The sequence below is a fragment of the Dama dama genome, chromosome 15 (genome assembly GCF_033118175.1).
Source record: "Dama dama isolate Ldn47 chromosome 15, ASM3311817v1, whole genome shotgun sequence".
NCBI lineage: Eukaryota > Metazoa > Chordata > Mammalia > Artiodactyla > Cervidae > Dama > Dama dama.
The window spans coordinates 4181779-4195091 of record NC_083695.1 but is presented as its reverse complement, the minus strand read 5'-3'; the positions used below and the strand labels follow the sequence as shown (position 1 = coordinate 4195091).

The window sequence follows — 13313 nt, the reverse complement described above, 5'->3', positions numbered from 1 at the left end:
TTTAATAGTAGCTGTAAATGTTAACGTTGTTATACTCACATGTAGGTTATAATACATTTGCTATAAATGAGGAAATATATCTGTGTTTAGGGTCTGTCTATATAGCTGTGTCTATATGTCTGTCTATATGCACATCTATATAATTTGGGATACAGTTTATTACAAGTGAAGATTTGTTTTTCTCTTAAGTAATGAAAATTCCACAACACTAACTAATATTTATGCAAGGTACTATTTTGAACACTTCAGATGCACTCACGAAGAAAACAGAAAAAAAATCTCTGCCATCATAGAGCTGATATTTTGGTGGGAAGGAAATACATTAAAGAATCATAGCAGCTGTTATTTTGCTGGATTTGGATTATTTTGGTAATTTTTAGACAATGAAATGCTAGGTTTTTGCCAGTCTATTGAAATGGCATTCTGAGGACTTTTCTGTATGTTGACAAGTTAGATGCTTAAATTTTTAAAAATCCTTTTAAATAGAATAATACTTGGAGGTTCCTAAACCTCAAACTTATTATTCCGACTACCTATCTTTTACAACTGAGTTATCCATGGTGTATTAGTTGCTCAGTCATATCTGATTCTTTCCGACCCCATGGACTGTAGCCCGCCAGATTCCTCTGTCCATGGAATTCTTCAGGCAAGAATACTGGAGTGCGTAGCCATTCCCTTCTCCAGGGAATCTTCTCAACCCAGGAATCAAACTCCAGTCTCCTACATTGCAGGCGGATTCTTTACCATCTGAGCCCCCAGGGAACCCATGAGTTATCCAAGTAATTGCTTATTTCTTGTTTTGCTTCTGTTGGACCTCGCTTTAAATCTTTGGACCTCACTTTTCCTATAATAAATCTTAACACTATCTATTTTACTCTTAACTCTTCCACTGTTTTTCAGTAATTTGTCATATTTCTGAAGGAATAATATGCCTTCCATCATAGTATCACAGATTGTGACCAATATGATATAATCCTATTTGAAATGATCAGATGTGCTTCAACATGATATAGAAATATGAGGTACAGCTATCCCTCAGTGTCCAAATCTGTTTGATTTCTAGGTTGAGATAATGATGATTCAGGCAGAAATCTCAGAGAGTATGGGGTACCATTTTACCTAAATTCATTTATTTGCTTGTGTATTATGATAGCAAGTAGAAACTTTAACTAACAAGGGACAACCTTTATCTGTACTTAAGATATTATTAAATACCTTAGGAAGCATAGGAAGATAATACCATCTAAATTTTGTCTTTCAGCATTTTAAAAGTTATTTCATGTTTTCTTAAGTTTAATGATTATCATTAAGCCATTCATATGCTTTGAGAAAATGCTGCATCCTTCATTGTGTCTTTTTAGGATGTTAACCTCTATACAGGAGCTGTTGGGCCACTAGGAATTTCTCTTCAACAGTTAAGGAGCTGTTGGTAGAGTTCTTCACTTAAGAGCCAGCTAAGACCTGGGATCTAATTGTGATCTGTAGGATCATAAATTTTATTGATATGTTCAAATTTGAAAATATACTAATGTATATTTGTTATTTATTTACACAATTTTTAAAGTCATTTTTTCAGTTTTCCCCCAAAACTTTTAAAGTGTGTATTTGAGACCCTGGTTATAATATTTATAATAATTTTTTAGTTATCATTATATATAGTTTTATCTTACTGGTCACTGTTTTTAACACTTTGTATTAACTTAATGTTTATCAAATTATGGAAAAATTTCTAAATAAAGCATTTAATATTGGAGATTAAATACTTAAGAATCCTGTTCAGCTAAGCTTTAGTGTATTTTAAGTTATTCTCTGGTATTAAACAATTTTTCCCTGCTGTCAACCTATTAGTTTCTTACTCCATGAAGGAAATATCTTATTGTAGTTATTATTTATTGACGTAAGCAGTGTGGTGGATTTAAAACTATCTTTTTTTTTTAAAACCAAATTCAAATCCATATTTTAACTGAGATCTTATTTTGGAGCAAATTTTAAATTAAAATAAATAAAATTTTGCTTTTTACTGGCAAACTCTTTCATTTCAGTGTTCGTTTACTAGATATTTAGTCTCATAAAATCTTAATTTTTGAGATTTGTTAAATTTGTTCACATGTAAGAGAAATTTACAGTCGACCCTTAAACATTACAGGAGTTTGAGGTGTACACATCCACTTATATATGGATAGTTTTCTGTAGTTAATGTTGTAGTACTGCCTGGTCCATGGTTGGCTGAAAGGTCTGACTGTGAGTTAGACAGTTTAACCGCTGATTGTGCAGGGATCAACTACATTTCATTTTTTTCTAAAAGTGATTTAATGTATTTTAGTTTTATATTTGAAGTCTATAATATGCTAAGTAGATATTAGGAGGCAGAACCTTGCTTTTCTTTTGATAAGATAGTTAACTTTCCAAACTGCCATTTTCTACATGATTTATTTTGCTTCTCTTATTTTATGGTGACTAGGTTCCCTCGGCCTGTCACCTCTTCAGGATGTGTCTACTATTATTGGAGTCATGACAACTGGCACTGCTGCTACAGTTTTATGACCACCAGCTGGAACACGAGGGTACAGCCGGCTGGGAGAGGTTACCATGGGCTGTCAGTCAGCTGTAAGTTACCACCTCCGTGTTCATTTGGTACATCTCAGCTACTTGAATGGAAGATAGCTCATGATATTTAGCCAGGGAAAGAAAGAAAGAAAGTGAAGTCGCTCAGTCGTGTCCGACTCTTTGCGACCCCGTGGACTGTAGCCAGCCAGGCTCCTCTGTCCATGGGATTCTCCAGGCAAGAGTACTGGAGTGGGTTGCCCTTTCCTTCTCCAGGGGATCTTCCCAACCCAGGGATCAAACCCGGGTCTCCCGCATTGCAAGCAGACGCTTTATCCTCTGAGCCACTAGGGAAGCCCGGGAACTGAGGGACAAAATATAGCAAAATATTTTTTTAAAAAGAACAAAACATAACTTGGTGTCATCTGTGGTAACTGTCTTCAGGAGAGAAGATTTATACCTGTAGACATGTAGTTGCTTATCTGTGCTTATCTGCGTTTGTATTACTGCAGAAAGACCTGTCTGTTCCCTTAGTATCTAAAAGTGGTGGTGGATTGTAAACTACATCCAGACTTCTCATTTTTGAGGTTAAAATATATGGTGGCATGTTAGCCAAGCTTTTGTATGAAGTATCACCTCCATTGACTTAGTCTTATTAACACCACACTTAGAACTCTGCCATTAAGGTTCCATATATTTCATGACAATCTGTTAAAATTTAAGAAGTTTACAGAATATAAAGTTAAGACTTTTTCAAAGGATCCCAAACAACTCCTTTGCATTCTAATTTTACTGGCTGTGAAAAGCAGAAGAGATTGTTAGATTTGGATTGTTTCCAAAATTGGCAAGGAAACAGTAATTTATTTGTATCCCCTGCCGATTTTCCCTTCTTTCTTATTCAGGTTACCACAGCTTATAGAAATAGTTGGCAAAATTAATGTTATTTCAACTGCCTGTGTCCATGAATTCTCCAGATTTTTCTGGCGCCTTTGCTGGACATTTGGCAAAATTTTTACAAACACTAGGGTAAAAACTTGTATTTCATATTTTCTTGTATGCAAGACATATAAAAATGTAATGTGTTAATTAATGCTATGGCAGAGTAAGTAAAAGCAGGAGCCCTTCCTTTATTCTAATTATCTTTTAATGTCTTAGAAAACTATGATAATAAAAGAAAATTCTGGTCTGTAATATTCTTTATTGATTTTCAGAAAATGATTTAGTCAAAATTTAGTCTGTATCCACATTTAAATATAAGGTCTGCTCACTGTGGATGTCTCAGAGCTTTCCAGCAGAGAAAGTATCAGCTAGGGGACTCCACTGCAATTCCTTGAATGTGCTTCTTGTACTGAATCTACCAGAGATTCAGGAAGCCCCCGTTTCCTCTATATGCTTTGGTCAGAACTTCAGGTGATTGTGGGCTTCCCTGATAGCTCAGTCGGTAAAGAATCCACCTGCGATGCAGGAGACCCCAGTTCGATTCCTGTGTTGGGAAGCTCTGCTGGAGAAGGGATAGGCTACCCACTCCAGTATTCTTGGACTTCCCTTGTGGCTCAGCTGGTAGAGAATCCACCTGCAGTGCAGCAGATCTGGGTTCAGTCCCTGGATTGGGAAGGTCCCCTGGAGAAGGGAAAGGCTACCCACTCCAGTATTCTGGCCTGGAGAACTCCATGGACTGTGTAGTCTATGGGGTCACTAACAGTCGGACACAACTGAGCAACTTTCACTTTCAGTGATTATAGAAACAAAGCAGCTTGTGTAGAATACTTGCTACAGGATAGAAGCTCTTGGAATAGAATGGACACTTGAGATAAATGCTGCATATTTCAATCACTGTCACCTTTGCCTAACCAGGTTATTTTGTTGTTTATTAAAATTGGAAAGTCCTTAGGTCCTACTTTCTTCTTTAATCCTGTTAATCCATTTGTCTTCATAACAGATTGTTGAGCCAGTTACTTAGAGCATTAACAAAACCTTATAAAGATGTAGTTGCTATATGTTAATACATTTAAAAGGTAAAAATTTTGTGGCACCTCTTTACTGAGCCTGTAGTTTTTGAAACGTTTAGAGCATGACAGTTTGGTATAGTGGACTGGCAAAATTCAGAAAATGGGTTATGACTGTGTATCCTTGAATCAATCATTTAATGTATCTGTACTTAATCTTTTCATGTGTGAAATGAAATTTAACCCTGTACATCTGATGCTGTAGGTTAATCTTTTCACAGTGGTCTACATCTCAGTTTAAATGGAATTTGCAATTTAATATGCCTGACCTATTGATAGGAGGGCAAGAACCAGAGCTTAATGTTACTGTAGGGGAAACCAAATCATTGATTAACATCTAATTATTAAGTATAATTGGACTTTACTGGGAATTACTATTGGCAAAAACTGTTTGACATCTCCAGAAGAAGTAACTGTTATTTATTTTACTTTGTCTTACAAAAGCAATTAGGAATTCACTTTAACACTTAAGTGGTTGACTTCAGAGGCCTGAAATCTGTGATGTTAAAAATGAAAATTGAAACAAGCATTCCCTCTAACTTGAAACTTTAATGTTAAATTCTGTCTTTCATGTTTAAAATTAAATTTTAAAAAAGTTAAAGACTAAGCCAATGGATATAACATAAACAGTATCTTACTCACTGAATATCCTAAATGAAACGAATTTCATTTTCATTCCTTTTATACACAACATTTTCTTTCAACAGTTTTAATCATATAATATCTGCCTAAGTATCCTTTCCATCATCAGGTTCGGTTTTGGGAGGTAGTAATTTCAAACACTTAAAGTCACCTTGGAAATGATTTTAATTTAGTGAAGGAATCTTAAGGTCCTTCAGAAAACTTGCTGACCTAAATTGATTTTTAAAAAATTTTATCTCTAAAAAGATGTTGTTTTCAGAAACTTGACCGTTCTTTTTTCCTATGGATTTTAAGAACTGTTGTGTTTTTGACTACTTGAATCTTTAAAAATCAGTAGTAGTAGCAATGGTAGGAATCATTTTATTTAAACATTGACTGGTCTATTGAACCTGAGACTTTCTGGATCTTTTCTTTGGGTTGCTTAGGTGAAACTTCAGTTCCAGGAGATTTTAAGGCTGTCTGAAGAAAATATTGGTGAGTTTGTGCATCATCATTTTTACAAACAATTAAGTCTCTTTACTCCAGGAAAATACTTTATTCATTATATGCAAATTGTATAAATAAACTAACAAGTACAGTTGAAAAGGAAAATTTATACTATGGAGTTCTTGGGTTTACAGCACTGCTACATCTAATATCCTTTCCATGGAATAGTAGTAAGATTAATCTCTGTCAGTTTTATTGTAAATATCTACCTTCACTGTAATCAGATTGACCTAAGCCTGACCTTCTCAGACTGTGTACTTTACTTGTACCCTTGGTGCTTTGAAGTGGTGCAATTGAAATACTAAAAAGGAAAAAATACAGAGCGTGTAATTCATAATTAGTTACTTAGAACTTTTAAAAATTAAAACAAGTATAACTGAATAGAATATAAGGTATACATGTATTTTTTGTAATGAAACATGAGATTTTTAAGAAACTACAGGCTTTATTGGGCAGCTCCAGCCCCTCTGTTCATAGTTTTCAATTACTGTCTTAAGAAGTCTGGTTATAGCACCAAGAACTCCTTTATGTGTGGATCTTATGTCCCTGTGTATTTTTAGGATTGAATTTCTAGGAATGAATTGTGAAAAATATTAAGGACAAAAATGTATGGTCCCCGTGATTTGTATATTAACTTGGCTGTTTTGGATGTATAGGTAATTCTTATCTCAGTCTTACCTTAGTGATTTGATTTGAGTCATCTGGAAAACTCCATTTTTGTCTGTCCTCAGAGGTAATTAGAGAGTGAATAAATGATTCCTTTTAAGTTTGAAAATGTCAGTGAGTTGTGTTTTTTTTTTTTTTTTTGACAAATGCTTCCTAAGGTTTATATTTCATAGCTTTCTAATGGTTTAATTACTTGGAATTAAAAATTGGTATTATTTGTTTAGTTAATTATTCATTCTGATGATGATAGCTTTCAGAATTGTTAGTTATGAGGTGATTATATACAGTCTATATGTATGAATTCAACCTAAGCTTATGTTCGTAGCCTCAGATTTACCTCTCAGCTACCATAGTCACACTTAGCCAACATCAGTACTCCCCAAAAGATAAAATGACTCTTGCCAAGAGAATAAAATAATCCTCAAATAGTAATTGATATGAAAATAGATTCTTTTTTGGTGAAAATACCTTCAAGATGGTTAGATACATGCTTTTAACTGAATTCTGTATGTACTACTTTCTGAAAAGAATTTAAAGCCATGTAAGAATAGAAAAAAGTAATTTTTAAAAGTTTGAGTACATAAAAGCAAATGTAACGTGCTTCAAATAATGCCTAACATCAGTAAGTGAGAGCTGTTGGTGCTATAAATCACAACTGCCATATCATCTCTGGACCTGTTTTTAAAAAATCATCTACACATGCTGCATAAGAAAATCTGATATCTTAAAGTCGTCACAGGACACTCAGCTGTGGTTGGATGCTTTCCCCTCTCCCCAAGCTGTATTTAGCCTCCCTATTCCATGAAAATAGTCAGGATTCTGTCTGGCTTCTGAAAAACCCCTCTATAGGATGGAGGAAGACCTCTGGAACTAGGCTAATACTAGAAACTGGGTCTCGATGTCTAGAAGCAGGTTAAATATATATCTAGGTGTCTCCTTTCAGCTGAATACCTTGATGTTTTACTGAATACTGCAAATTAGAAGCCTGAAAATTCATACAACATGCTTATACGGCCACTTGGGAAAGTGTTAAAGAAAGCTCTGACTTATGACTATGCAAATAACAGTATAGCATCTAATTTTGGTCATTAAAGTTTTTCCCATCTATCAAAATTGTGTATGCTAATGGCTCTGAAAAGTATTCAGTTGCATTTTCACAACCACCAGTGGATATATATGTTTTGATCAAAGTATTTTTAAAGTAATGATAACATTTATTTGTAAGCCTTGTAACCAATTGTAATTTAAAATATAATTTATACTATGACTTTGACTTTTTGCTTTACATTTAAAGCATACTCAGATATTTAAAATTATTTTTGTGATTTTTAGATTCCTCAGCAGGAAATGGGGTCCTCACTAAAGCTAATGTCCCCATTTATGCAACAGGAGTCCTTACGTGTTATATTCAGGTAAGGGAAAAATTCTTTGGCTGGAAAATGTAAAAGCCATTTCTATTTAGAAAGATAACTCATGTTATGTCTTTTAATGTGTTTAAAAGTGAAAATAATACCCATAAATGAGAAACAAATTTATTTATTCTTCTTATTCAATAAATAATTTATCGTAGAAAGCATATTTTAATAAGTCTCTTGAGGACTATTTCTGTTAAATAAAATTAGAGATTTTGTGCTTCTTGATATTTTGTTGAAAAGTGTTAGATTGTACTTATGTAGCAGTTTCTTTGTGTTTCATGATAATTTTTTCATTAATAAACAAAGCACATGTGTTAGCTGAAGCACACTGCAAAATGCTATAACATACTGTTTCATCATTTTTAGCAAAGTATTTTGTAATCCTGAAACATGAAGGATTGTTATAACTCTTTTATTGCTCATGGTCTTTGCTCAGCTGGGCGTCTCTTCTGCTCTTCTTGCTGGTAGTCGCTGTGTGGCTGCGTTCACCTGGTTGGTTGGTGGGGCTCCTGGAAGGGTGGCTGGGCTTCAGTCCCCACGGTCTTAGGGCCTCTCTCTGTCTGCATGTCCTGAGGATCGGCAGAGCCAGACTCATTCTGTGCTAGCTTAGGGCTCCCAAAATTGTAAGAAACAGAATTTGCTAGGCTGCAGCCTGGGCTTTGGAATTAGCACATCACTACTACTGCATTCTGTTGGTTAAAGCAAGTCACAGGTCCAATCTGGATTGAAAAAAGAGGAAACTGAATGAGAGCCTGACCCAGGAGGTGGTTCATTGGTGGTCACCAGTATAGCAGACCACCTCACTCTACATAGCATTGCTTTAAATTAACACGTTGTGTGTTAAGGCACATCAGTCGTTTTTAAGTGTGAGGCAGTCCCACCTGTGAGTTGAAAATATGGACTCAAGACAAAGCATTTTTAGAAATCATGACACAATAATTCCTATGTAGTATTTCCTGACCATTCCCCCCAATTAATCTGAATGTAATCCTAGGAAAACAATAAAATAAATCCAAATTAAGTTTTAAAAAGGAACTAGAATGGGAAAATCAAAGAGGAAAATCTTTTTTCCCCAAATTTTCCACACTAATTCCTAACTTTTTTTGCTTTTTGAATTCAAAGTGTAGCCATTCATATTTATTGCACTCTTCTTCCAAAACAGATTTGAACCATCTTATAATATTAAACTGTAGTTCTACAATATCATAAGATATCTTGTAGTAGAAGCTCCAACTCAGTTAAAGTAGTGTAGTATTCTTTTAATGTTTCTACCCTAGTTTCTCAGACTACCTCATAATACAGGTACACACAGGATCTCTGTGTTTAGAATATTTTAAGTCATGTAAACTTAACAGATTCCATCTGTTGTTGTCCTTCAATTTGTGGAGATTAAGTCCTAGCACATTACCAGGCACAACAGCATGAATACCGTTTTCCTCTTTAATTTTGGAAGCTCTTGCAGCAGAATAACAAAGGTGATGTCAGTATTTTCCTCTCTCATTTTTAAGCTTGGGCAGTAAGTATGCTAAGTCTGTTGATTTTGACCATAAATAGTATTTTAAGGCATAATAAATATGAAATACATATTTTAAGACTTGATAAAGTATGAAATAGAAGGTTTGTCTCATAGTAGTCCCTCAGAATAAATTTACTGAATAAATCAATATAGACGTATTTTTTGAGTAACTGTGTGAAATCCAAATATCTAAAGAGATAAGAGCTTTGCTACTATTTACAAAATGAGAACTGAGTGGCTATCATAGATCGCCAGTGCTTAAGGAAGCACACGCCAGTGTCTTTCTTACTAAACAAAATTTTCTGTTAAGGTAAATTAACTGTCCTTGTTGCTTTGATAAACAAAGCCTATTTTGAATCAAGTACATAAGCAGTATTACTTGTTTTGAAATTTCAAAGTTGAGAAATCATGTTGTAGTAAATTTTCAAATCAAAGAATTCATGCTCAAAGCAGTATATTTTATAGCTGTTACTTCACAGTTAAGTTTTTTCAGATTTACAGTTTATTTTCCAAATTTTGTGGATCCTCTGATACAGTAAGCAACTAAAAATGAGTGAGGTTTCTGTTCCACCATAGCTCTGATGGTGGCTTGTCAGTATTTCTGTCCTTCACTAAGCAGACCAGCATATTATAAAACTGCTGTGTCCATCCTTTATTCATGGTGAGCATTACTTTGGTCAGTCCTTTATTTCTGCCTCACTCTAAGTTAACCTGACCATGTAGGAAAAGTTAGATGGTTACCCAGTCTTTGTCATGGATCTAGTGATGTATGTGCCTTTTTAGTCACTCTGTCATGTCCAACTCTTTGTGACCCCATGGACTATAGCCTGCCAGGCTCCTCTGTCCATGGGATTTTTCAGGCAAGAATACTGGAGTGGGTTGCCGTTTCCTTCTCCAGGTGTCTTCCTGACCCAGGGATCAAACCTGCGTCTCCTGCATTGATTGGCAGGTGGATTCTTTACCACCGAGCCACCAGGAAATGTTGATACTGACATATATAGAAGCCATTTATTGTTGAGATAATATAGCCCTAAAGACAAAATATTTGACTCTAATTTATTATATATTTATTTCCTGATAGAATGTCAGATTCTTTCCCTTACAGATTGTGGCTAATTTAACGTACGATTATCTTTTTAACTTTTCTATTGAGCAGACTTGCTTTTTCTAACAAATTTCTTAGTAGTGTGCTATGTAAACAAAGAAAGAAAGAAATATTTTCTGATTATTAAAATAATGGTTTGTCAAAGAAAGCTTAAAAATAAAGGTAATTTTTTTTAATCAAAGGTGTGACTATTTTTTTTAAGGACACAATGGTCTGTATTTCAGCAACTGTGTGACTTCTCACCACTAATAATTTCTCAGATATCAATTTCGACTCTTAGGAGGATAACTGTTTTAGTGGCTTATATTTAAGTATTTAGAGCCAAAATTAATGGGAAGTAAAACTGTTGAAATGAATTTTAATTAAAAAAAATACCCTTTTCATGTCTCAAACCGGAACTATCTCATCAAACTTTCTGCAGCGATGCAAGTAATCTGCATCTGAGTTGTCCAGTGAGGAGACCACACATGGATGTTAAACAGCTTGAATTGTAATTAGTGCAGCTCAGGAACTGAATCTTTGATTTTACTTCTCTTTAGTTTGAGTGTAAGTTACCACATGTGGTGAGTGACTGCCATATTTGACAGCTCAGGTCTAAATCTATGAATCAGAAGAGTGTTTGTCCTCATACCATTGTGATCGTAGATATGCTTAATAAATATCTTTAATTAAAATGCTTCCAAATCAGGATATATTCCCCTTATTTGATAAAATTTTCTAATTATAGATACGAAATGATGGTTTTTAAGTTCTACCTGATTGCTTGGAAATTCATTATCATTCTTTTTCATCTGTAGGAAGAAGACCGAAAGCTGTTGATTGGATTCTTAGAAGATGGAATGACCTTGCTTTCATTATCTCATGCTCCTCTTGATAGCCTGAAAGCTTCTTTTGTAGAACTGGGGTAAAAATAATAGCTTATAGATTTTAAAAGGTATAGAAAGTTTTAAAATTGGTTTTATAGACTACATATTTTTAGTCTAAATAAAGATTAGTATACACACCAAACTTCTTGATTTTTTACTTAAGATTTTTTTGTTCTTTTTTTTTTGTATATTTTAATATTTTCTAATCAATACATTGTAATAAAAGAAGGAGGTAATGGATAGAGATGTGTCTTCTTTGAAGCAGCTGGAGGCATAAAATCAAGTACAAATTTGAAGAAAATTCAGTGGCCCCAGACTGATCACTGGGCTTCCTTTTCCATTCCAGTTGATCTGCCTGGTTTACCACACAGTTGCACTCATCTCACTGGCAAAGTAATGCTCACAATTCTCCAAGCCAGGCTTCAACAGTACGTGAACCATGAACTTCCAGATGATCAAGCTGGTTTTAGAAAAGGCAGAGGAACCAGAGATCAAATTGCCAACATCCACTGGATCATCAAAAAAGCAAGAGAGTTCCAGAAAAATATCTATTAATGCTTTATTGACTATGCCAAAGCCTTGGACTGTGTGGATCACAACAAACTCTGGAATATTCTTCAAGAGATGGGAATACCAGACCACCTGACCTGCCTCTTGAGAAACCTGTATGCAGGTCAAGAAGTAACAGTTAGAACTGGACATGGAACAACAGAATGGTTCCAAAGCGGGAAAGAAGTACGTCAAGGCTGTATATTGTCACTCTGCTTATTTAACTTCTATGCAGAGTACATCATGAGAAAAACTGGGCTGGATGAAGCACAAGGGGAATCAAGATTGTGGGGATAAATATCAATAACCTCAGATATGCAAATGACATCACTCTCATGGCAGAAAGTGAAGAGGAAGTAAGCAGGCTCTTGATGAAAGTTGAGAGGAGAGTGAAAAAGTTGGCTTAAAGCTTAACATTCAGAAAACTAAGATCATGGCATCTGGTCCCATCACTTCATGGTAAATAGATGGGGAGACAGTGGAAACAGTGTCAGACTTTATTTTGGGGGGCTCCAAAATCACTGCAGATGGTGACTGCAGCCATGAAATTAAAAGACACTCCTTGGAAGGAAAGCTATGACCAAACTGGGTAGCATATTAAAAGCAGAGACATTACTTTGCCAACAAAGGTCCCTGTAGTCAAGGCTATGATTTTTCCAGTGGTTGTGTATGGATGTGAGAGTTGGACTGTGAAGAAAGCTGAACACCGAAATATTGATGCTTTTGAACTGTGGTGTTGGAGAAGGCTCTTGAGAGTCCCTTGGACAGCAAGGAGAGGTAGAGCCACATCCACACATCTCTTGTGTACACTTTGCTCTGTTGGAGAGCTCTAGTGAGCCCAGCTCTGTCAGGAAAATTGTTGGCCTTAACGGAAAAACACCCAGTGTGTGAAACTGCATACCAGACTTAGGGTCTACAGGGCACCCATGTTGCTCGAGTGGGCCCTGAAGCACTGCAGACTAGCAAAAGCTTGAATATCCATCCAATTGGCTCTTTTTGGACGTCCGACAGAGCTAGATTTGCTCCACCCATTGGCAGTGTGCAAGGAAGAGGGGCAAAGCCCCTCCCCAGAGGGAGGTGTGCCTACATAGAGAGGAAAGGCCCCTTTGAAGAGCTGAGCCCAGGAAGGCACCCAGTCATGCCATACACACTCCTGCTACTTGCTTCTTCATTGGCAGCACTGCTCTCAGCTTGGAATGTCTTTGCAAGGATCGCAAAGGGAATGGGAGATGCACGGCCCAACCTCTGGAACTTCGGTCCTCTGAGCAGAGCTGGAGGTCTCCCGTTGAATCAGCGAACCTCTTGCTTCAAACAGAGGCTGGCAAACACACCGTGGCTTGCTGTCTCTTCTTCCCCGAAGGAGGCTCACTTTTCCCGGATCCTGCAAATTTCCTGTCCCAGCCTCCTGGAAAAGCACTTCTTAGAGTTCCTTTCTTAAGGGCACTTATCCCTGAGCCTGGGCTACTAGGGAGTAGCCCCACTCTCAGAAGGAAAGGTACAGCCACGTGCACACATCTC

The 13313-nt window shown here is 36.0% G+C and overlaps 1 pseudogene; it reads left to right on the top strand.

Annotated features, from left to right (window-relative positions):
• The window catches only part of LOC133070575 (RAB11-binding protein RELCH-like), an 85256-nt pseudogene extending 73878 nt beyond the window's left edge, over positions 1–11378 (top strand).
• Positions 11379–13313: the final 1935 nt, after the last annotated feature.